Source organism: Salmo salar, chromosome 03 (assembly GCF_965601325.2).
Source record: "Salmo salar chromosome 03, fSalSal1, whole genome shotgun sequence".
Lineage (NCBI taxonomy): Eukaryota > Metazoa > Chordata > Actinopteri > Salmoniformes > Salmonidae > Salmo > Salmo salar.
Window position 1 is genome coordinate 9,816,668 of NC_138293.1, and position 22,734 is coordinate 9,839,401.

The window sequence follows — 22,734 nt, forward strand, 5'->3', positions numbered from 1 at the left end:
CTGCCTGTTACTCAGGCCCAGAATCTAGGATATGCATATAATTGGTAGATTTGGATAGAACACACTTTAAAGTTTCCAAAACCGTTCAAATGATGTCTGTGAGTATAACAGAACTGATATGGCAGGTGAAAAATCTGAGGAAAATCCATCCGGGAAGTGTGATTTTTTTTGATGTGGGAAGTTTTCAATTGAATGCCTATTGAGTTTCTAATGGGTTAGGACCCATATTGCAGTTCCTATGGCTTCCACTAGATGTCAACAGTCTTTAGACATTGTTTCAGGATTGTTTTCTGAAAAATGAAGAAGAATGAGACCTACTGTCAGTGGACTGAGGAAGCATGCAGTGCAGGTTTGCGCACATGACCAAGTGCGCGCCCGTCGTTGTTTTTCCTTTCTATTGAATACGCTATTGTCCGGTTGAAATATTATCGAGTATTTAGACAATTGCCAACCTGAAGATTAATTATAAAAATCGTTTGACATGTTTCAACAAACTTTACCGGTACTGTTCGGACGTATTCGTCTGCGTGTTTTGACCGCCTTTGAGCCAGTGGATTACTGAACACAACGTGCCAACAAAACTGAGTTTTTGGGATATAAAGAGGGACTTTATTGAACAAAACAAACATTTATTGTGTAGCTGAGACTCTTGTGACTGCAACCAGATGAAAATCTTCAAAGGTAAGTGATTAATTTGATTGCTATTTCTGACTTTCGTGACTCTATATGATTGGAAAATGTTTGTATGCTTTTGTAAGCGGGGCGCTGTCCTCAGATAATCGCATGGTATGCTTTCGTAGTAAAGCCATTTTTAAATCTGACCAAATGCAAGTATGGAAAGACTACCTACTGAAGGAAGGAGAAGATTAAAGCAGCGCCCGAACAGGGACTTGATCCCTGGACCCTCAAATTAAAAGTCTGATGCTCTACCGACTGAGCTATTCGGGCTCTGCATTTACGTATTTTCATACACCTAACCTGTCGGGCAGAGGCACGTGCTGACGAGGGGGCATTGTCAGATGATACATTTCCCAAGAGATCCAGGCCTCCATTCCAAATGATACAGTCAACGAAATCTGAACTAGGCATCCCCTCCAAAGATGCATTTTGTCTAGACATCGTGGCGCAACGGTAGCGTGTCTGACTCCAGATCAGAAGGTTGCGTGTTCAAATCACGTCGTGGTCAGTGTTTTCGTGTGTGCAATCTCTACCTTCTTTAAACAGCGAAGTCAATGAATCAACACAAGTACCAATGTGGCTTACAGTACAAATCTCGAACGAAAACAACCAAACCAATTCTGCTTTAGATGACAATTGTCTCTCATAAAAGCCTGTCACACTGCAAATTCCCAGATCAGATGATGCTGTGTTATTGATTGACAGGCTTAAATCAGTTTTCGAACACGGATTTTAACTTCTTATGGCTTAGGGGAAGTATTTCGACGTCTGGATGAGAAGCTTGCCCAAAGTAAACTGCCTGTTACTCAGGCCCAGAATCTAGGATATGCATATAATTGGTAGATTTGGATAGAACACACTTTAAAGTTTCCAAAACCATTCAAATGATGTCTGTGAGTATAACAGAACTGATATGGCAGGTGAAAAATCTGAGGAAAATCCATCCGGGAAGTTGGATTTTTTTTTGATGTGGGAAGTTTTCAATTGAATGCCTATTGAGTTTCTAATGGGTTAGGACCCATATTGCAGTTCCTATGGCTTCCACTAGATGTCAACAGTCTTTAGACATTGTTTCAGGATTGTTTTCTGAAAAATGAAGAAGAATGAGACCTACTGTCAGTGGACTGAGGAAGCATGCAGTGCAGGTTTGCGCACATGACCAAGTGCGCGCCCGTCGTTGTTTTTCCTTTCTATTGAATACGCTATTGTCCGGTTGAAATATTATCGAGTATTTAGACAATTGCCAACCTGAAGATTAATTATAAAAATCGTTTGACATGTTTCAACAAACTTTACCGGTACTGTTCGGACGTATTCGTCTGCGTGTTTTGACCGCCTTTGAGCCAGTGGATTACTGAACACAACGTGCCAACAAAACTGAGTTTTTGGGATATAAAGAGGGACTTTATTGAACAAAACAAACATTTATTGTGTAGCTGAGACTCTTGTGACTGCAACCAGATGAAAATCTTAAAAGGTAAGTGATTAATTTGATTGCTATTTCTGACTTTCGTGACTCTATATGATTGGAAAATGTTTGTATGCTTTTGTAAGTAGGGCGCTGTCCTCAGATAATCGCATGGTATGCTTTCGTAGTAAAGCCATTTTTAAATCTGACCAAATGCAAGTATGGAAAGACTACCTACTGAAGGAAGGAGAAGATTAAAGCAGCGCCCGAACAGGGACTTGAACCCTGGACCCTCAAATTAAAAGTCTGATGCTCTACCGACTGAGCTATTCGGGCTCTGCATTTACGTATTTTCATACACCTAACCTGTCGGGCAGAGGCACGTGCTGACGAGGGGGCATTGTCAGATGATACATTTCCCAAGAGATCCAGGCCTCCATTCCAAATGATACAGTCAACGAAATCTGAACTAGGCATCCCCTCCAAAGATGCATTTTGTCTAGACATCGTGGCGCAACGGTAGCGCGTCTGACTCCAGATCAGAAGGTTGCGTGTTCAAATCACGTCGTGGTCAGTGTTTTCGTTTGTGCAATCTCTACCTTCTTTAAACAGCGAAGTCAATGAATCAACACAAGTACCAATGTGGCTTACAGTACAAATCTCGAACGAAAACAACCAAACCAATTCTGCTTTAGATGACAATTGTCTCTCATAAAAGCCTGTCACACTGCAAATTCCCAGATCAGATGATGCTGTGTGATTGATTGACAGGCTTAAATCAGTTTTCAAACACGGATTTTAACTTCTTATGGCTTAGGGGAAGTATTTCGACGTCTGGATGAGAAGCTTGCCCAAAGTAAACTGCCTGTTACTCAGGCCCAGAATCTAGGATATGCATATAATTGGTAGATTTGGATAGAACACACTTTAAAGTTTCCAAAACCGTTCAAATGATGTCTGTGAGTATAACAGAACTGATATGGCAGGTGAAAAATCTGAGGAAAATCCATCCGGGAAGTGGGATTTTTTTTGATGTGGGAAGTTTTCAATTGAATGCCTATTGAGTTTCTAATGGGTTAGGACCCATATTGCAGTTCCTATGGCTTCCACTAGATGTCAACAGTCTTTAGACATTGTTTCAGGATTGTTTTCTGAAAAATGAAGAAGAATGAGACCTACTGTCAGTGGACTGAGGAAGCATGCAGTGCAGGTTTGCGCACATGACCAAGTGCGCGCCCGTCGTTGTTTTTCCTTTCTATTGAATACGCTATTGTCCGGTTGAAATATTATCGAGTATTTAGACAATTGCCAACCTGAAGATTAATTATAAAAATCGTTTGACATGTTTCAACAAACTTTACCGGTACTGTTCGGACGTATTCGTCTGCGTGTTTTGACCGCCTTTGAGCCAGTGGATTACTGAACACAACGAGCCAACAAAACTGAGTTTTTGGGATATAAAGAGGGACTTTATTGAACAAAACAAACATTTATTGTGTAGCTGAGACTCTTGTGACTGCAACCAGATGAAAATCTTCAAAGGTAAGTGATTAATTTGATTGCTATTTCTGACTTTCGTGACTCTATATGATTGGAAACTGTTTGTATGCTTTTGTAAGCGGGGCGCTGTCCTCAGATAATCGCATGGTATGCTTTCGTAGTAAAGCCATTTTTAAATCTGACCAAATGCAAGTATGGAAAGACTACCTACTGAAGGAAGGAGAAGATTAAAGCAGCGCCCGAACAGGGACTTGAACCCTGGACCCTCAAATTAAAAGTCTGATGCTCTACCGACTGAGCTTTTCGGGCTCTGCATTTACGTATTTTCATACACCTAACCTGTCGGGCAGAGGCACGTGCTGACGAGGGGGCATTGTCAGATGATACATTTCCCAAGAGATCCAGGCCTCCATTCCAAATGATACAGTCAACGAAATCTGAACTAGGCATCCCCTCCAAAGTTGCATTTTGTCTAGACATCGTGGCGCAACGGTAGCGCGTCTGACTCCAGATCAGAAGGTTGCGTGTTCAAATCACGTCGTGGTCAGTGTTTTCGTGTGTGCAATCTCTACCTTCTTTAAACAGCGAAGTCAATGAATCAACACAAGTACCAATGTGGCTTACAGTACAAATCTCAAACGAAAACAACCAAACCAATTCTGCTTTAGATGACAATTGTCTCTCATAAAAGCCTGTCACACTGCAAATTCCCAGATCAGATTATGCTGTGTGATTGATTGACAGGCTTAAATCAGTTTTCGAACACGGATTTTAACTTCTTATGGCTTAGGGGAAGTATTTCGACGTCTGGATGAGAAGCGTGCCCAAAGTAAACTGCCTGTCACTCAGGCCCACAATCTATGATATGCATATAAATGGTAGATTTGGATAGAACACACTTTAAAGTTTCCAAAACCGTTCAAATGATGTCTGTGAGTATAACAGAACTGATATGGCAGGTGAAAATCTGAGGAAAATCCATCCGGGAAGTGGGATTTGTTTTGATTTGGGAAGTTTTCAATTGAATGCCTATTGAGTTTCTAATGGGTTAGGACCCAGATTGCAGTTCCTATGGCTTCCACTAGATGTCAACAGTCTTTAGACATTGTTTCAGGATTGTTTTCTGAAAAATGAAGAAAAATGAGACCTTCTGTCAGTGGACTGAGGAAGCATGCAGTGCTGGTTTGCGCACATGACCAAGTGCGCGACCGTCGTTGTTTTTCCTTTCTATTGAATACGCTATTGTCCGGTTGAAATATTATCGAGTATTTAGACAATTGCCAAACTGAAGATTAATTATAAAAATCGTTTGACATGTTTCAACAAACTTTACCGGTACTGTTCGGACGTATTCGTCTGCGTGTTTTGACCGCCTTTGAGCCAGAGGATTACTGAACCCAACGCGCCAACAAAACTGAGTTTTTGGGATATAAAGAGGGACTTTATTGAACAAAACAAACATTTATTGTGTAGCTGAGACTCTTGTGACTGCAACCAGATGAAAATCTTCAAAGGTAAGTGATTAATTTGATCGCTATTTCTGACTTTCGTGACTCTATATGATTGGAAAATGTTTGTATGCTTTTGTAAGCGGGGCGCTGTCCTCAGATAATCGCATGGTATGCTTTCGCAGTAAAGCCATTTTGAAATCTGATCAAATGCAAGTATGGAAAGACTACCTACTGAAGGAAGGTGAACATTAAAGCAGCGCCCGAACAGGGACTTGAACCCTGGACCCTCATATTTAAAGTCTGATGCTCTACCGACTGAGCTATTTGGGCTCTGCCTTTGCTTATTTTCATACACCTAACCTGTCGGGCAGAGGCACGTGCTGACGAGGGGGCATTGTCAGATGATACATTTCCCAAGAGATCCAGGCCTCCATTCCAAATGATACAGTCAACGAAATCTGAACTAGGCATCCCCTCCAAAGATGCATTTTGTCTAGGCCTCTTGGCACAACGGTAGCGCGTCTGACTCCAGATCAGAAGGTTACGTGTTCAAATCACGTCATGGTCAGTGCTTTTATGTGTGCAATCTCTACCTTCTTTAAACAGCGAAGTCAATGAATCAACACAAGTACCAATGTGGCTTACAGTACAAACCTCGAACGAAAACAACCAAACCAATTCTGCTTTAGATGACAATTGTCTCTCATAAAAGCCTGGCACACTGCAAATTCCCAGATCAGATGATGCTGTGTGATTGATTGACAGGCTTAAATCAGTCTTCGAACACGGATTTTAACTTCTTATGGCTTAGGGGAAGTATTTCGACGTCTGGATGAGAAGCTTGCCCAAAGTAAACTGCCTGTTACTCAGGCCCAGAATCTAGGATATGCATATAAATGGTAGATTTGGATAGAACACACTTTAAAGTTTCCAAAACCGTTCAAATGATGTCTGTGAGTATAACAGAACTGATATGGCAGGTGAAAAATCTGAGGAAAATCCATCCGTGAAGTGGGATTTTTTTTGATGTGGGAAGTTTTCAATTGAATGCCTATTGAGTTTCTAATGGGTTAGGACCCATATTGCAGTTCCTATGGCTTCCACTAGATGTCAACAGTCTTTAGACATTGTTTCAGGATTGTTTTCTGAAAAATGAAGAAGAATGAGACCTACTGTCAGTGGACTGAGGAAGCATGCAGTGCAGGTTTGCGCACATGACCAAGTGCGCGCCCGTCGTTGTTTTTCCTTTCTATTGAATACGCTATTGTCCGGTTGAAATATTATCGAGTATTTAGACAATTGCCAACCTGAAGATTAATTATAAAAATCGTTTGACATGTTTCAACAAACTTTACCGGTACTGTTCGGACGTATTCGTCTGCGTGTTTTGACCGCCTTTGAGCCAGTGGATTACTGAACACAACGAGCCAACAAAACTGAGTTTTTGGGATATAAAGAGGGACTTTATTGAACAAAACAAACATTTATTGTGTAGCTGAGACTCTTGTGACTGCAACCAGATGAAAATCTTCAAAGGTAAGTGATTAATTTGATTGCTATTTCTGACTTTCGTGACTCTATATGATTGGAAAATGTTTGTATGCTTTTGTAAGCGGGGCGCTGTCCTCAGATAATCGCATGGTATGCTTTCGCAGTAAAGCCATTTTTAAATCTGACCAAATGCAAGTATGGAAAGACTACCTACTGAAGGAAGGAGAACATTAAAGCAGCGCCCGAACAGGGACTTGAACCCTGGACCCTCAAATTAAAAGTCTGATGCTCTACCGACTGAGCTATTCGGGCTCTGCATTTATGTATTTTCATACACCTAACCTGTCGGGCAGAGGCACGTGCTGACGAGGGGGCATTGTCAGATGATACATTTCCCAAGAGATCCAGGCCTCCATTCCAAATGATACAGTCAACGAAATCTGAACTAGGCATCCCCTCCAAAGATGCATTTTGTCTAGACATCGTGGCGCAACGGTAGCGCGTCTGACTCCAGATCAGAAGGTTGCGTGTTCAAATCACGTCGTGGTCAGTGTTTTCGTGTGTGCAATCTCTACCTTCTTTAAACAGCGAAGTCAATGAATCAACACAAGTACCAATGTGGCTTACAGTACAAATCTCGAACGAAAACAACCAAACCAATTCTGCTTTAGATGACAATTGTCTCTCATAAAAGCCTGTCACACTGCAAATTCCCAGATCAGATGATGCTGTGTGATTGATTGACAGGCTTAAATCAGTTTTCGAACACGGATTTTAACTTCTTATGGCTTAGGGGAAGTATTTCGACGTCTGGATGAGAAGCTTGCCCAAAGTAAACTGCCTGTTACTCAGGCCCAGAATCTAGGATATGCATATAATTGGTAGATTTGGATAGAACACACTTTAAAGTTTCCAAAACCATTCAAATGATGTCTGTGAGTATAACAGAACTGATATGGCAGGTGAAAAATCTGAGGAAAATCCATCCGTGAAGTGGGATTTTTTTTGATGTGGGAAGTTTTCAATTGAATGCCTATTGAGTTTCTAATGGGTTAGGACCCATATTGCAGTTCCTATGGCTTCCACTAGATGTCAACAGTCTTTAGACATTGTTTCAGGATTGTTTTCTGAAAAATGAAGAAGAATGAGACCTACTGTCAGTGGACTGAGGAAGCATGCAGTGCAGGTTTGCGCACATGACCAAGTGCGCGCCCGTCGTTGTTTTTCCTTTCTATTGAATACGCTATTGTCCGGTTGAAATATTATCGAGTATTTAGACAATTGCCAACCTGAAGATTAATTATAAAAATCGTTTGACATGTTTCAACAAACTTTACCGGTACTGTTCGGACGTATTCGTCTGCGTGTTTTGACCGCCTTTGAGCCAGTGGATTACTGAACACAACGAGCCAACAAAACTGAGTTTTTGGGATATAAAGAGGGACTTTATTGAACAAAACAAACATTTATTGTGTAGCTGAGACTCTTGTGACTGCAACCAGATGAAAATCTTCAAAGGTAAGTGATTAATTTGATTGCTATTTCTGACTTTCGTGACTCTATATGATTGGAAAATGTTTGTATGCTTTTGTAAGCGGGGCGCTGTCCTCAGATAATCGCATGGTATGCTTTCGCAGTAAAGCCATTTTTAAATCTGACCAAATGCAAGTATGGAAAGACTACCTACTGAAGGAAGGAGAACATTAAAGCAGCGCCCGAACAGGGACTTGAACCCTGGACCCTCAAATTAAAAGTCTGATGCTCTACCGACTGAGCTATTCGGCTCTGCATTTACGTATTTTCATACACCTAACCTGTCGGGCAGAGGCACGTGCTGACGAGGGGGCATTGTCAGATGATACATTTCCCAAGAGATCCAGGCCTCCATTCCAAATGATACAGTCAACGAAATCTGAACTAGGCATCCCCTCCAAAGATGCATTTTGTCTAGACATCGTGGCGCAACGGTAGCGCGTCTGACTCCAGATCAGAAGGTTGCGTGTTCAAATCACGTCGTGGTCAGTGTTTTCGTTTGTGCAATCTCTACCTTCTTTAAACAGCGAAGTCAATGAATCAACACAAGTACCAATGTGGCTTACAGTACAAATCTCGAACGAAAACAACCAAACCAATTCTGCTTTAGATGACAATTGTCTCTCATAAAAGCCTGTCACACTGCAAATTCCCAGATCAGATGATGCTGTGTGATTGATTGACAGGCTTAAATCAGTTTTCGAACACGGATTTTAACTTCTTATGGCTTAGGGGAAGTGATTCGACATCTGGATGAGAAGAGTGCCCAAAGTAAACTGCCTGTTACTCAGGCCCAGAATCTAGGATATGCATATAATTGGTAGATTTGGATAGAACACACTTTAAAGTTTCCAAAACCGTTCAAATGATGTCTGTGAGTATAACAGAACTGATATGGCAGGTGAAAAATCTGAGGAAAATCCATCCGGGAAGTGGGATTTTTTTTGATGTGGGAAGTTTTCAATTGAATGCCTATTGAGTTTCTAATGGGTTAGGACCCATATTGCAGTTCCTATGGCTTCCACTAGATGTCAACAGTCTTTAGACATTGTTTCAGGATTGTTTTCTGAAAAATGAAGAAGAATGAGACCTACTGTCAGTGGACTGAGGAAGCATGCAGTGCAGGTTTGCGCACATGACCAAGTGCGCGCCCGTCGTTGTTTTTCCTTTCTATTGAATACGCTATTGTCCGGTTGAAATATTATCGAGTATTTAGACAATTGCCAACCTGAAGATTAATTATAAAAATCGTTTGACATGTTTCAACAAACTTTACCGGTACTGTTCGGACGTATTCGTCTGCGTGTTTTGACCGCCTTTGAGCCAGTGGATTTTCCAATCATATAGAGTCACGAAAGTCAGAAATAGCCATCAAATTAATCACTTACCTTTGAAGATTTTCATCTGGTTGCAGTCACAAGAGTCTCAGCTACACAATAAATGTTTGTTTTGTTCAATAAAGTCCCTCTTTATATCCCAAAAACTCAGTTTTGTTGGCGCGTTGTGTTCAGTAATCCACTGGCTCAAAGGCGGTCAAAACACGCAGACGAATACGTCCGAACAGTACCGGTAAAGTTTGTTGAAACATGTCAAACGATTTTTATAATTAATCTTCAGGTTGGCAATTGTCTAAATACTCGATAATATGTCAACCGGACAATAGCGTATTCAATAGAAAGGAAAAACAACGACGGGCACGCACTTGGTCATGTGCGCAAACCAGCACTGCATGCTTCCTCAGTCCACTGACAGAAGGTCTCATTCTTCTTCATTTTTCAGAAAACAATCCTGAAACAATGTCTAAAGACTGTTGACATCTAGTGGAAGCCATAGGAACTGCAATCTGGGTCCTAACCCATTAGAAACTCAATAGGCATTCAATTGAAAACTTCCCACATCAAAAGAAATCCCACTTCCCGGATGGATTTTCCTCAGATTTTCACCTGCCATATCAGTTCTGTTATACTCACAGACATCATTTGAACGGTTTTGGAAACTTTAAAGTGTGTTCTATCCAAATCTACCATTTATATGCATATCCTAGATTCTGGGCCTGAGTAACAGGCAGTTTACTTTGGGCACTCTTCTCATCCAGATGTCGAATCACTTCCCCTAAGCCATAAGAAGTTCAAATCCTTGTTCGAAGACTGATTTAAGCCTGTCAATCAATCACACAGCATCATCTGATCTGGGAATTTGCAGTGTGCCAGGCTTTTATGAGAGACAGTTGTCATCTAAAGCAGAATTGGTTTGGTTGTTTTCGTTCGAGGTTTGTACTGTAAGCCACATTGGTACTTGTGTTGATTCATTGACTTCGCTGTTTAAAGAAGGTAGAGATTGCACACATAAAAACACTGACCACGACGTGATTTGAACACGCAACCTTCTGATCTGGAGTCAGACACGCTACCGTTGCGCCACGAGGTCTAGACAAAACGCATCTTTGGAGGGGATGCCTAGTTCAGATTTCGTTGATTGTATCATTTGGAATGGAGGCCTGGATCTCTTGGGAAATGTATTATCTGACAATGCCCCCTCGTCAGCACGTGCCTCTGCCCGACAGGTTAGGTGTATGAAAAGAAGTAAATGCAGAGCCCGAATAGCTCAGTCGGTAGAGCATCAGACTTTTAAACTGAGGGTCCAGGGTTCAAGTCCCTGTTTGGGCGCTGCTTTAATGTTCACCTTCCTTCAGTAGGCAGTCTTTCCATACTTGCATTTGGTCAGATTTAAAAATGGCTTTACTGCGAAAGCATACCATGCGATTATCTGAGGACAGCGCCCTTCTTCCAAAAGCATACAAACATTTTCCAATCATATAGAGTCACGAAAGTCAGAAATAGCCATCAAATTAATCACTTACCTTTGAAGATTTTCATCTGGTTGCAGTCACAAGAGTCTCAGCTACACAATAAATCTTTGTTTTGTTCAATAAAGTCCCTCTTTATATCCCAAAAACTCAGTTTTGTTGGCGCGTTGTGTTCAGTAATCCACTGGCTCAAAGGCGGTCAAAACACGCAGACGAATACGTCCGAACAGTACCGGTAAAGTTTGTTGAAACATGTCAAACGATTTTTATAATTAATCTTCAGGTTGGCAATTGTCTAATTACTCGATAATATTTCAACCGGACAATAGCGTATTCAATAGAAAGGAAAAACAACGACGGGCACGCACTTGGTCATGTGCGCAAACCAGCACTGCATGCTTCCTCAGTCCACTGACAGAAGGTCTCATTCTTCTTAATTTTTCAGAAAACAATCCTGAAACAATGTCTAAAGACTGTTGACATCTAGTGGAAGCCATAGGAACTGCAATCTGGGTCCTAACCCATTAGAAACTCAATAGGCATTCAATTGAAAACTTCCCACATCAAAAAAAATCCCACTTCCCGGATGGATTTTCCTCAGATTTTCACCTGCCATATCAGTTCTGTTATACTCACAGACATCATTTGAACGGTTTTGGAAACTTTAAAGTGTGTTCTATCCAAATCTACCATTTATATGCATATCCTAGATTCTGGGCCTGAGTAACAGGCAGTTTACTTTGGGAACTCGTCTCATCCAGATGTCGAATCACTTCCCCTAAGCCATAAGAAGTTCAAATCCGTGTTCGAAGACTGATTTAAGCCTGTCAATCAATCACACAGCATCATCTGATCTGGGAATTTGCAGTGTGCCAGGCTTTTATGAGAGACAATTGTCATCTAAAGCAGAATTGGTTTGGTTGTTTTCGTTCGAGGTTTGTACTGTAAGCCACATTGGTACTTGTGTTGATTCATTGACTTCACTGTTTTAAAGAAGGTAGAGATTGCACACATAAAAACACTGACCACGACGTGATTTGAACACGCAACCTTCTGATCTGGAGTCAGACACGCTACCGTTGCGCCACGAGGTCTAGACAAAGAGCATCTTTGGAGGGGATGCCTAGTTCAGATTTCGTTGATTGTATCATTTGGAATGGAGGCCTGGATCTCTTGGGAAATGTATCATCTGACAATGCCCCCTCGTCAGCACGTGCCTCTGCCCGACAGGTTAGGTGTATGAAAAGAAGTAAATGCAGAGCCCGAATAGCTCAGTCGGTAGAGCATCAGACTTTTAAACTGAGGGTCCAGGGTTCAAGTCCCTGTTCGGTTCTGCTTTAATGTTCACCTTCCTTCAGTAGGCAGTCTTTCCATACTTGCATTTGGTCAGATTTAAAAATGGCTTTACTGCGAAAGCATACCATGCGATTATCTGAGGACAGCGCCCCTCTTCCAAAAGCATACAAACATTTTCCAATCATATAGAGTCACGAAAGTCAGAAATAGCCATCAAATTAATCACTTACCTTTGAAGATTTTCATCTGGTTGCAGTCACAAGAGTCTCAGCTACACAATAAATGTTTGTTTTGTTCAATAAAGTCCCTCTTTATATCCCAAAAACTCAGTTTTGTTGGCGCGTTGTGTTCAGTAATCCACTGGCTCAAAGGCGGTCAAAACACGCAGACGAATACGTCCGAACAGTACCGGTAAAGTTTGTTGAAACATGTCAAATGATTTTTATAATTAATCTTCAGGTTGGCAATTGTCTAAATACTCGATAATATTTCAACCGGACAATAGAGTATTCTATAGAAAGGAAAAACAACGACGGGCACGCACTTGGTCATGTGCGCAAACCAGCACTGCATGCTTCCTCAGTCCACTGACAGAAGGTCTCATTCTTCTTCATTTTTCAGAAAACAATCCTGAAACAATGTCTAAAGACTGTTGACATCTAGTGGAAGCCATAGGAACTGCAATCTGGGTCCTAACCCATTAGAAACTCAATAGGCATTCAATTGAAAACTTCCCACATCAAAAGAAATCCCACTTCCCGGATGGATTTTCCTCAGATTTTCACCTGCCATATCAGTTCTGTTATACTCACAGACATCATTTGAACGGTTTTGGAAACTTTAAAGTGTGTTCTATCCAAATCTACCATTTATATGCATATCCTAGATTCTGGGCCTGAGTAACAGGCAGTTTACTTTGGGCACTCTTCTCATCCAGATGTCGAATCACTTCCCCTAAGCCATAAGAAGTTAAAATCCGTGTTCGAAGACTGATTTAAGCCTGTCAATCAATCACACAGCATCATCTGATCTGGGAATTTGCAGTGTGCCAGGCTTTTATGAGAGACAGTTGTCATCTAAAGCAGAATTGGTTTGGTTGTTTTCGTTCGAGGTTTGTACTGTAAGCCACATTGGTACTTGTGTTGATTCATTGACTTCGCTGTTTAAAGAAGGTAGAGATTGCACACATAAAAACACTGACCACGACGTGATTTGAACACGCAACCTTCTGATCTGGAGTCAGACACGGTACCATTGCGCCACGAGGTCTAGACAAAACGCATCTTTGGAGGGGATGCCTAGTTCAGATTTCGTTGATTGTATCATTTGGAATGGAGGCCTGGATCTCTTGGAAAATGTATTATCTGACAATGCCCCCTCGTCAGCACGTGCCTCTGCCCGACAGGTTAGGTGTATGAAAATAAGTAAATGCTGAGCCCGAATAGCTCAGTCGGTAGAGCATCAGACTTTTAATCTAAGGGTCCAGGGTTCAAGTCCCTGTTTGGGCGCTGCTTTAATGTTCACCTTCCTTCAGTAGGCAGTCTTTCCATACTTGCATTGTGTCAGATTTAAAAATGGCTTTACTGCGAAAGCATACCATGCGATTATCTGAGGACAGCGCCCCTCTTCCAAAAGCATACAAACATTTTCCAATCATATAGAGTCACGAAAGTCAGAAATAGCCATCAAATTAATCACTTACCTTTGAAGATTTTCATCTGGTTGCAGTCACAAGAGTCTCAGCTACACAATAAATGTTTGTTTTGTTCAATAAAGTCCCTCTTTATATCCCAAAAACTCAGTTTTGTTGGCGCGTTGTGTTCAGTAATCCACTGGCTCAAAGGCGGTCAAAACACGCAGACGAATACGTCCGAACAGTACCGGTAAAGTTTGTTGAAACATGTCAAACGATTTTTATAATTAATCTTCAGGTTGGCAATTGTCTAAATACTCGATAATATGTCAACCGGACAATAGCGTATTCAATAGAAAGGAAAAACAACGACGGGCACGCACTTGGTCATGTGCGCAAACCAGCACTGCATGCTTCCTCAGTCCACTGACAGAAGGTCTCATTCTTCTTCATTTTTCAGAAAACAATCCTGAAACAATGTCTAAAGACTGTTGACATCTAGTGGAAGCCATAGGAACTGCAATCTGGGTCCTAACCCATTAGAAACTCAATAGGCATTCAATTGAAAACTTCCCACATCAAAAGAAATCCCACTTCCCGGATGGATTTTCCTCAGATTTTCACCTGCCATATCAGTTCTGTTATACTCACAGACATCATTTGAACGGTTTTGGAAACTTTAAAGTGTGTTCTATCCAAATCTACCATTTATATGCATATCCTAGATTCTGGGCCTGAGTAACAGGCAGTTTACTTTGGGCACTCTTCTCATCCAGATGTCGAATCACTTCCCCTAAGCCATAAGAAGTTCAAATCCTTGTTCGAAGACTGATTTAAGCCTGTCAATCAATCACACAGCATCATCTGATCTGGGAATTTGCAGTGTGCCAGGCTTTTATGAGAGACAGTTGTCATCTAAAGCAGAATTGGTTTGGTTGTTTTCGTTCGAGGTTTGTACTGTAAGCCACATTGGTACTTGTGTTGATTCATTGACTTCGCTGTTTAAAGAAGGTAGAGATTGCACACATAAAAACACTGACCACGACGTGATTTGAACACGCAACCTTCTGATCTGGAGTCAGACACGCTACCGTTGCGCCACGAGGTCTAGACAAAACGCATCTTTGGAGGGGATGCCTAGTTCAGATTTCGTTGATTGTATCATTTGGAATGGAGGCCTGGATCTCTTGGGAAATGTATTATCTGACAATGCCCCCTCGTCAGCACGTGCCTCTGCCCGACAGGTTAGGTGTATGAAAAGAAGTAAATGCAGAGCCCGAATAGCTCAGTCGGTAGAGCATCAGACTTTTAAACTGAGGGTCCAGGGTTCAAGTCCCTGTTTGGGCGCTGCTTTAATGTTCACCTTCCTTCAGTAGGCAGTCTTTCCATACTTGCATTTGGTCAGATTTAAAAATGGCTTTACTGCGAAAGCATACCATGCGATTATCTGAGGACAGCGCCCTTCTTCCAAAAGCATACAAACATTTTCCAATCATATAGAGTCACGAAAGTCAGAAATAGCCATCAAATTAATCACTTACCTTTGAAGATTTTCATCTGGTTGCAGTCACAAGAGTCTCAGCTACACAATAAATCTTTGTTTTGTTCAATAAAGTCCCTCTTTATATCCCAAAAACTCAGTTTTGTTGGCGCGTTGTGTTCAGTAATCCACTGGCTCAAAGGCGGTCAAAACACGCAGACGAATACGTCCGAACAGTACCGGTAAAGTTTGTTGAAACATGTCAAACGATTTTTATAATTAATCTTCAGGTTGGCAATTGTCTAATTACTCGATAATATTTCAACCGGACAATAGCGTATTCAATAGAAAGGAAAAACAACGACGGGCACGCACTTGGTCATGTGCGCAAACCAGCACTGCATGCTTCCTCAGTCCACTGACAGAAGGTCTCATTCTTCTTAATTTTTCAGAAAACAATCCTGAAACAATGTCTAAAGACTGTTGACATCTAGTGGAAGCCATAGGAACTGCAATCTGGGTCCTAACCCATTAGAAACTCAATAGGCATTCAATTGAAAACTTCCCACATCAAAAAAAATCCCACTTCCCGGATGGATTTTCCTCAGATTTTCACCTGCCATATCAGTTCTGTTATACTCACAGACATCATTTGAACGGTTTTGGAAACTTTAAAGTGTGTTCTATCCAAATCTACCATTTATATGCATATCCTAGATTCTGGGCCTGAGTAACAGGCAGTTTACTTTGGGAACTCGTCTCATCCAGATGTCGAATCACTTCCCCTAAGCCATAAGAAGTTCAAATCCGTGTTCGAAGACTGATTTAAGCCTGTCAATCAATCACACAGCATCATCTGATCTGGGAATTTGCAGTGTGCCAGGCTTTTATGAGAGACAATTGTCATCTAAAGCAGAATTGGTTTGGTTGTTTTCGTTCGAGGTTTGTACTGTAAGCCACATTGGTACTTGTGTTGATTCATTGACTTCACTGTTTTAAAGAAGGTAGAGATTGCACACATAAAAACACTGACCACGACGTGATTTGAACACGCAACCTTCTGATCTGGAGTCAGACACGCTACCGTTGCGCCACGAGGTCTAGACAAAGAGCATCTTTGGAGGGGATGCCTAGTTCAGATTTCGTTGATTGTATCATTTGGAATGGAGGCCTGGATCTCTTGGGAAATGTATCATCTGACAATGCCCCCTCGTCAGCACGTGCCTCTGCCCGACAGGTTAGGTGTATGAAAAGAAGTAAATGCAGAGCCCGAATAGCTCAGTCGGTAGAGCATCAGACTTTTAAACTGAGGGTCCAGGGTTCAAGTCCCTGTTCGGTTCTGCTTTAATGTTCACCTTCCTTCAGTAGGCAGTCTTTCCATACTTGCATTTGGTCAGATTTAAAAATGGCTTTACTGCGAAAGCATACCATGCGATTATCTGAGGACAGCGCCCCTCTTCCAAAAGCATACAAACATTTTCCAATCATATAGAGTCACGAAAGTCAGAAATAGCCATCAAATTAATCACTTACCTTTGAAGATTTTCATCTGGTTGCAGTCACAAGAGTCTCAGCTACACAATAAATGTTTGTTTTGTTCAATAAAGTCCCTCTTTATATCCCAAAAACTCAGTTTTGTTGGCGCGTTGTGTTCAGTAATCCACTGGCTCAAAGGCGGTCAAAACACGCAGACGAATACGTCCGAACAGTACCGGTAAAGTTTGTTGAAACATGTCAAACGATTTTTATAATTAATCTTCAGGTTGGCAATTGTCTAAATACTCGATAATATTTCAACCGGACAATAGCGTATTCAATAGAAAGGAAAAACAACGACGGGCACGCACTTGGTCATGTGCGCAAACCAGCACTGCATGCTTCCTCAGTCCACTGACAGAAGGTCTCATTCTTCTTCATTTTTCAGAAAACAATCCTGAAACAATGTCTAAAGACTGTTGACATCTAGTGGAAGCCATAGGAACTGCAATCTGGGTCCTAACCCATTAGAAACTCAATAGGCATTCAATTGAAAACTTCCCACATCAAAAGAAATCCCACTTCCCGGATGGATTTTCCTCAGATTTTCACCTGCCATATCAGTTCTGTTATACTCACAGACATCATTTGAACGGTTTTGGAAACTTTAAAGTGTGTTCTATCCAAATCTACCATTTATATGCATATCCTAGATTCTGGGCCTGAGTAACAGGCAGTTTACTTTGGGCACTCTTCTCATCCAGATGTCGAATCACTTCCCCTAAGCCATAAGAAGTTAAAATCCGTGTTCGAAGACTGATTTAAGCCTGTCAATCAATCACACAGCATCATCTGATCTGGGAATTTGCAGTGTGCCAGGCTTTTATGAGAGACAGTTGTCATCTAAAGCAGAATTGGTTTGGTTGTTTTCGTTCGAGGTTTGTACTGTAAGCCACATTGGTACTTGTGTTGATTCATTGACTTCGCTGTTTAAAGAAGGTAGAGATTGCACACATAAAAACACTGACCACGACGTGATTTGAACACGCAACCTTCTGATCTGGAGTCAGACACGCTACCGTTGCGCCACGAGGTCTAGACAAAGCGCATCTTTGGAGGGGATGCCTAGTTCAGATTTCGTTGATTGTATCATTTGGAATGGAGGCCTGGATCTCTTGGGAAATGTATCATCTGACAATGCCCCCTCGTCAGCACGTGCCTCTGCCCGACAGGTTAGGTGTATGAAAATAAGTAAATGCAGAGCCCGAATAGCTCAGTCGGTAGAGCATCAGACTTTTAAACTGAGGGTCCAGGGTTCAAGTCCCTGTTCGGTTCTGCTTTAATGTTCACCTTCCTTCAGTAGGCAGTCTTTCCATACTTGCATTTGGTCAGATTTAAAAATGGCTTTACTGCGAAAGCATACCATGCGATTATCTGAGGACAGCGCCCCTCTTCCAAAAGCATACAAACATTTTCCAATCATATAGAGTCACGAAAGTCAGAAATAGCCATCAAATTAATCACTTACCTTTGAAGATTTTCATCTGGTTGCAGTCACAAGAGTCTCAGCTACACAATAAATCTTTGTTTTGTTCAATAAAGTCCCTCTTTATATCCCAAAAACTCAGTTTTGTTGGCGCGTTGTGTTCAGTAATCCACTGGCTCAAAGGCGGTCAAAACACGCAGACGAATACGTCCGAACAGTACCGGTAAAGTTTGTTGAAACATGTCAAACGATTTTTATAATTAATCTTCAGGTTGGCAATTGTCTAATTACTCGATAATATTTCAACCGGACAATAGCGTATTCAATAGAAAGGAAAAACAACGACGGGCACGCACTTGGTCATGTGCGCAAACCAGCACTGCATGCTTCCTCAGTCCACTGACAGAAGGTCTCATTCTTCTTCATTTTTCAGAAAACAATCCTGAAACAATGTCTAAAGACTGTTGACATCTAGTGGAAGCCATAGGAACTGCAATCTGGGTCCTAACCCATTAGAAACTCAATAGGCATTCAATTGAAAACTTCCCACATCAAAAAAAATCCCACTTCCCGGATGGATTTTCCTCAGATTTTCACCTGCCATATCAGTTCTGTTATACTCACAGACATCATTTGAACGGTTTTGGAAACTTTAAAGTGTGTTCTATCCAAATCTACCATTTATATGCATATCCTAGATTCTGGGCCTGAGTAACAGGCAGTTTACTTTGGGAACTCGTCTCATCCAGATGTCGAATCACTTCCCCTAAGCCATAAGAAGTTCAAATCCGTGTTCGAAGACTGATTTAAGCCTGTCAATCAATCACACAGCATCATCTGATCTGGGAATTTGCAGTGTGCCAGGCTTTTATGAGAGACAATTGTCATCTAAAGCAGAATTGGTTTGGTTGTTTTCGTTCGAGGTTTGTACTGTAAGCCACATTGGTACTTGTGTTGATTCATTGACTTCACTGTTTAAAGAAGGTAGAGATTGCACACATAAAAACACTGACCACGACGTGATTTGAACACGCAAACTTCTGATCTGGAGTCAGACACGCTACCGTTGCGCCACGAGGTCTAGACAAAGAGCATCTTTGGAGGGGATGCCTAGTTCAGATTTCGTTGATTGTATCATTTGGAATGGAGGCCTGGATCTCTTGGGAAATGTATCATCTGACAATGCCCCCTCGTCAGCACGTGCCTCTGCCCGACAGGTTAGGTGTATGAAAATAAGTAAATGCAGAGCCCGAATAGCTCAGTCGGTAGAGCATCAGACTTTTAAACTGAGGGTCCAGGGTTCAAGTCCCTGTTCGGTTCTGCTTTAATGTTCACCTTCCTTCAGTAGGCAGTCTTTCCATACTTGCATTTGGTCAGATTTAAAAATGGCTTTACTGCGAAAGCATACCATGCGATTATCTGAGGACAGCGCCCCTCTTCCAAAAGCATACAAACATTTTCCAATCATATATAGTCACGAAAGTCAGAAATAGCCATCAAATTAATCACTTACCTTTGAAGATTTTCATCTGGTTGCAGTCACAAGAGTCTCAGCTACACAATAAATCTTTGTTTTGTTCAATAAAGTCCCTCTTTATATCCCAAAAACTCAGTTTTGTTGGCGCGTTGTGTTCAGTAATCCACTGGCTCAAAGGCGGTCAAAACACGCAGACGAATACGTCCGAACAGTACCGGTAAAGTTTGTTGAAACATGTCAAACGATTTTTATAATTAATCTTCAGGTTGGCAATTGTCTAAATACTCGATAATATTTCAACCGGACAATAGCGTATTCAATAGAAAGGAAAAACAACGACGGGCACGCACTTGGTCATGTGCGCAAACCAGCACTGCATGCTTCCTCAGTCCACTGACAGAAGGTCTCATTCTTCTTCATTTTTCAGAAAACAATCCTGAAACAATGTCTAAAGACTGTTGACATCTAGTGGAAGCCATAGGAACTGCAATCTGGGTCCTAACACATTAGAAACTCAATAGGCATTCAATTGAAAACTTCCCACATCAAAAGAAATCCCACTTCCCGGATGGATTTTCCTCAGATTTTCACCTGCCATATCAGTTCTGTTATACTCACAGACATCATTTGAACGGTTTTGGAAACTTTAAAGTGTGTTCTATCCAAATCTACCATTTATATGCATATCCTAGATTCTGGGCCTGAGTAACAGGCAGTTTACTTTGGGCACTCTTCTCATCCAGATGTCGAATCACTTCCCCTAAGCCATAAGAAGTTAAAATCCGTGTTCGAAGACTGATTTAAGCCTGTCAATCAATCACACAGCATCATCTGATCTGGGAATTTGCAGTGTGCCAGGCTTTTATGAGAGACAGTTGTCATCTAAAGCAGAATTGGTTTGGTTGTTTTCGTTCGAGGTTTGTACTGTAAGCCACATTGGTACTTGTGTTGATTCATTGACTTCGCTGTTTAAAGAAGGTAGAGATTGCACACCTAAAAACACTGACCACGACGTGATTTGAACACGCAACCTTCTGATCTGGAGTCAGACACGCTACCGTTGCGCCACGAGGTCTAGACAAAGCGCATCTTTGGAGGGGATGCCTAGTTCAGATTTCGTTGATTGTATCATTTGGAATGGAGGCCTGGATCTCTTGGGAAATGTATCATCTGACAATGCCCCCTCGTCAGCACGTGCCTCTGCCCGACAGGTTAGGTGTATGAAAAGAAGTAAATGCAGAGCCCGAATAGCTCAGTCGGTAGAGCATCAGACTTTTAAACTGAGGGTCCAGGGTTCAAGTCCCTGTTCGGTTCTGCTTTAATGTTCACCTTCCTTCAGTAGGCAGTCTTTCCATACTTGCATTTGGTCAGATTTAAAAATGGCTTTACTGCGAAAGCATACCATGCGATTATCTGAGGACAGCGCCCCTCTTCCAAAAGCATACAAACATTTTCCAATCATATAGAGTCACGAAAGTCAGAAATAGCCATCAAATTAATCACTTACCTTTGAAGATTTTCATCTGGTTGCAGTCACAAGAGTCTCAGCTACACAATAAATGTTTGTTTTGTTCAATAAAGTCCCTCTTTATATCCCAAAAACTCAGTTTTGTTGGCGCGTTGTGTTCAGTAATCCACTGGCTCAAAGGCGGTCAAAACACGCAGACGAATACGTCCGAACAGTACCGGTAAAGTTTGTTGAAACATGTCAAACGATTTTTATAATTAATCTTCAGGTTGGCAATTGTCTAAATACTCGATAATATTTCAACCGGACAATAGCGTATTCAATAGAAAGGAAAAACAACGACGGGCACGCACTTGGTCATGTGCGCAAACCAGCACTGCATGCTTCCTCAGTCCACTGACAGAAGGTCTCATTCTTCTTCATTTTTCAGAAAACAATCCTGAAACAATGTCTAAAGACTGTTGACATCTAGTGGAAGCCATAGGAACTGCAATCTGGGTCCTAACCCATTAGAAACTCAATAGGCATTCAATTGAAAACTTCCCACATCAAAAGAAATCCCACTTCCCGGATGGATTTTCCTCAGATTTTCACCTGCCATATCAGTTCTGTTATACTCACAGACATCATTTGAACGGTTTTGGAAACTTTAAAGTGTGTTCTATCCAAATCTACCATTTATATGCATATCCTAGATTCTGGGCCTGAGTAACAGGCAGTTTACTTTGGGCACTCTTCTCATCCAGATGTCGAATCACTTCCCCTAAGCCATAAGAAGTTAAAATCCGTGTTCGAAGACTGATTTAAGCCTGTCAATCAATCACACAGCATCATCTGATCTGGGAATTTGCAGTGTGCCAGGCTTTTATGAGAGACAGTTGTCATCTAAAGCAGAATTGGTTTGGTTGTTTTCGTTCGAGGTTTGTACTGTAAGCCACATTGGTACTTGTGTTGATTCATTGACTTCGCTGTTTAAAGAAGGTAGAGATTGCACACATAAAAACACTGACCACGACGTGATTTGAACACGCAACCTTCTGATCTGGAGTCAGACACGCTACCGTTGCGCCACGAGGTCTAGACAAAGCGCATCTTTGGAGGGGATGCCTAGTTCAGATTTCGTTGATTGTATCATTTGGAATGGAGGCCTGGATCTCTTGGGAAATGTATCATCTGACAATGCCCCCTCGTCAGCACGTGCCTCTGCCCGACAGGTTAGGTGTATGAAAATAAGTAAATGCAGAGCCCGAATAGCTCAGTCGGTAGAGCATCAGACTTTTAAACTGAGGGTCCAGGGTTCAAGTCCCTGTTCGGTTCTGCTTTAATGTTCACCTTCCTTCAGTAGGCAGTCTTTCCATACTTGCATTTGGTCAGATTTAAAAATGGCTTTACTGCGAAAGCATACCATGCGATTATCTGAGGACAGCGCCCCTCTTCCAAAAGCATACAAACATTTTCCAATCATATAGAGTCACGAAAGTCAGAAATAGCCATCAAATTAATCACTTACCTTTGAAGATTTTCATCTGGTTGCAGTCACAAGAGTCTCAG

General features: G+C 41.6%; 21 non-coding genes across 21 annotated transcripts; 8 read left to right on the forward strand and 13 right to left on the reverse strand.

Moving 5' to 3' along the window:
• Positions 1–875: 875 nt before the first annotated feature.
• trnak-uuu (transfer RNA lysine (anticodon UUU)) lies at positions 876–948 on the reverse strand. Its single transcript has one exon. It is a non-coding gene; the product is annotated as a tRNA-Lys (tRNA).
• A 166-nt stretch (positions 949–1,114) lies between these two features.
• trnaw-cca (transfer RNA tryptophan (anticodon CCA)) lies at positions 1,115–1,186 on the forward strand. The gene has a single exon. It is a non-coding gene; the product is annotated as a tRNA-Trp (tRNA).
• Positions 1,187–2,349: 1,163 nt separating this feature from the next.
• On the reverse strand, positions 2,350–2,422 carry trnak-uuu (transfer RNA lysine (anticodon UUU)). Its single transcript has one exon. It is a non-coding gene; the product is annotated as a tRNA-Lys (tRNA).
• Positions 2,423–2,588: 166 nt separating this feature from the next.
• trnaw-cca (transfer RNA tryptophan (anticodon CCA)) lies at positions 2,589–2,660 on the forward strand. The gene has a single exon. It is a non-coding gene; the product is annotated as a tRNA-Trp (tRNA).
• Positions 2,661–3,822: 1,162 nt separating this feature from the next.
• Positions 3,823–3,895, reverse strand: trnak-uuu (transfer RNA lysine (anticodon UUU)). Its single transcript has one exon. It is a non-coding gene; the product is annotated as a tRNA-Lys (tRNA).
• Positions 3,896–4,061: 166 nt separating this feature from the next.
• On the forward strand, positions 4,062–4,133 carry trnaw-cca (transfer RNA tryptophan (anticodon CCA)). Its single transcript has one exon. It is a non-coding gene; the product is annotated as a tRNA-Trp (tRNA).
• Positions 4,134–6,767: 2,634 nt separating this feature from the next.
• trnak-uuu (transfer RNA lysine (anticodon UUU)) lies at positions 6,768–6,840 on the reverse strand. The gene has a single exon. It is a non-coding gene; the product is annotated as a tRNA-Lys (tRNA).
• Positions 6,841–7,006: 166 nt separating this feature from the next.
• Positions 7,007–7,078, forward strand: trnaw-cca (transfer RNA tryptophan (anticodon CCA)). Its single transcript has one exon. It is a non-coding gene; the product is annotated as a tRNA-Trp (tRNA).
• A 1,400-nt stretch (positions 7,079–8,478) lies between these two features.
• Positions 8,479–8,550, forward strand: trnaw-cca (transfer RNA tryptophan (anticodon CCA)). The gene has a single exon. It is a non-coding gene; the product is annotated as a tRNA-Trp (tRNA).
• Positions 8,551–10,416: 1,866 nt separating this feature from the next.
• trnaw-cca (transfer RNA tryptophan (anticodon CCA)) lies at positions 10,417–10,488 on the reverse strand. The gene has a single exon. It is a non-coding gene; the product is annotated as a tRNA-Trp (tRNA).
• Positions 10,489–10,654: 166 nt separating this feature from the next.
• On the forward strand, positions 10,655–10,727 carry trnak-uuu (transfer RNA lysine (anticodon UUU)). Its single transcript has one exon. It is a non-coding gene; the product is annotated as a tRNA-Lys (tRNA).
• Positions 10,728–11,889: 1,162 nt separating this feature from the next.
• On the reverse strand, positions 11,890–11,961 carry trnaw-cca (transfer RNA tryptophan (anticodon CCA)). Its single transcript has one exon. It is a non-coding gene; the product is annotated as a tRNA-Trp (tRNA).
• Positions 11,962–13,360: 1,399 nt separating this feature from the next.
• trnaw-cca (transfer RNA tryptophan (anticodon CCA)) lies at positions 13,361–13,432 on the reverse strand. Its single transcript has one exon. It is a non-coding gene; the product is annotated as a tRNA-Trp (tRNA).
• Positions 13,433–13,598: 166 nt separating this feature from the next.
• On the forward strand, positions 13,599–13,671 carry trnak-uuu (transfer RNA lysine (anticodon UUU)). The gene has a single exon. It is a non-coding gene; the product is annotated as a tRNA-Lys (tRNA).
• A 1,161-nt stretch (positions 13,672–14,832) lies between these two features.
• Positions 14,833–14,904, reverse strand: trnaw-cca (transfer RNA tryptophan (anticodon CCA)). The gene has a single exon. It is a non-coding gene; the product is annotated as a tRNA-Trp (tRNA).
• A 166-nt stretch (positions 14,905–15,070) lies between these two features.
• Positions 15,071–15,143, forward strand: trnak-uuu (transfer RNA lysine (anticodon UUU)). Its single transcript has one exon. It is a non-coding gene; the product is annotated as a tRNA-Lys (tRNA).
• Positions 15,144–16,305: 1,162 nt separating this feature from the next.
• trnaw-cca (transfer RNA tryptophan (anticodon CCA)) lies at positions 16,306–16,377 on the reverse strand. Its single transcript has one exon. It is a non-coding gene; the product is annotated as a tRNA-Trp (tRNA).
• Positions 16,378–17,776: 1,399 nt separating this feature from the next.
• Positions 17,777–17,848, reverse strand: trnaw-cca (transfer RNA tryptophan (anticodon CCA)). The gene has a single exon. It is a non-coding gene; the product is annotated as a tRNA-Trp (tRNA).
• A 1,399-nt stretch (positions 17,849–19,247) lies between these two features.
• On the reverse strand, positions 19,248–19,319 carry trnaw-cca (transfer RNA tryptophan (anticodon CCA)). The gene has a single exon. It is a non-coding gene; the product is annotated as a tRNA-Trp (tRNA).
• A 1,399-nt stretch (positions 19,320–20,718) lies between these two features.
• trnaw-cca (transfer RNA tryptophan (anticodon CCA)) lies at positions 20,719–20,790 on the reverse strand. The gene has a single exon. It is a non-coding gene; the product is annotated as a tRNA-Trp (tRNA).
• Positions 20,791–22,189: 1,399 nt separating this feature from the next.
• Positions 22,190–22,261, reverse strand: trnaw-cca (transfer RNA tryptophan (anticodon CCA)). The gene has a single exon. It is a non-coding gene; the product is annotated as a tRNA-Trp (tRNA).
• Between the last annotated feature and the right edge of the window lie 473 nt (positions 22,262–22,734).